The sequence below is a fragment of the Penaeus monodon genome, chromosome 24, assembly GCF_015228065.2.
Source record: "Penaeus monodon isolate SGIC_2016 chromosome 24, NSTDA_Pmon_1, whole genome shotgun sequence".
Classification (NCBI taxonomy): Eukaryota; Metazoa; Arthropoda; class Malacostraca; order Decapoda; family Penaeidae; genus Penaeus; species Penaeus monodon.
Window position 1 is genome coordinate 20,955,544 of NC_051409.1, and position 488 is coordinate 20,956,031.

Here is a 488-nt window from a genome sequence, read left to right on the forward strand (position 1 = left end):
ATATTTTTCCTAAATATTGTAAAACCATGTTTCCTGAAAATAAATAAAAGAGGTTATGTTTGATCTTAATCCATTGTGCTGCCTTCTTCCATACTGGTCCCTATCTTGGCTATAATTGTATGTTTTCCATGTGTGGATTACACTGAAATTCAGGGAAAGTAAGATGTGGGTCCCCAGATGGGTCCAGAGGCAAAGCTTTAGCATAGGTCTGATGGCTCTCCAGAATCTTCAGTGAATTTAGGGTTAGAAAAAATCCAATAATGAAATATAAATAACTCTGTAAAAAAAAAAAAATCAGTCTCTTGAGTTTAGAAAAAAAGAAAAGGAAAAAAATCAGAAATCCAGATTCTACAGAAAATGTTCCTCCCAGTGACTTTTCTTTGGCGAATATTTATTGACTAGTACTTTACAGGTTTCAGAACTCCAGTTCATTGTTTTCCCATCAAAAATGAATATCAGAAAAGTAGATACAAAATTAATAACCCTTT

At 32.8% G+C, this 488-nt stretch overlaps 1 protein-coding gene across 1 annotated transcript in view; it reads right to left on the reverse strand.

Annotated features, from left to right (window-relative positions):
• LOC119588647 overlaps nucleotides 1-488 on the reverse strand; it is a gene marked incomplete at its 5' end in the record, with an annotated part of 7,196 nt that overhangs the window by 709 nt on the left and 5,999 nt on the right.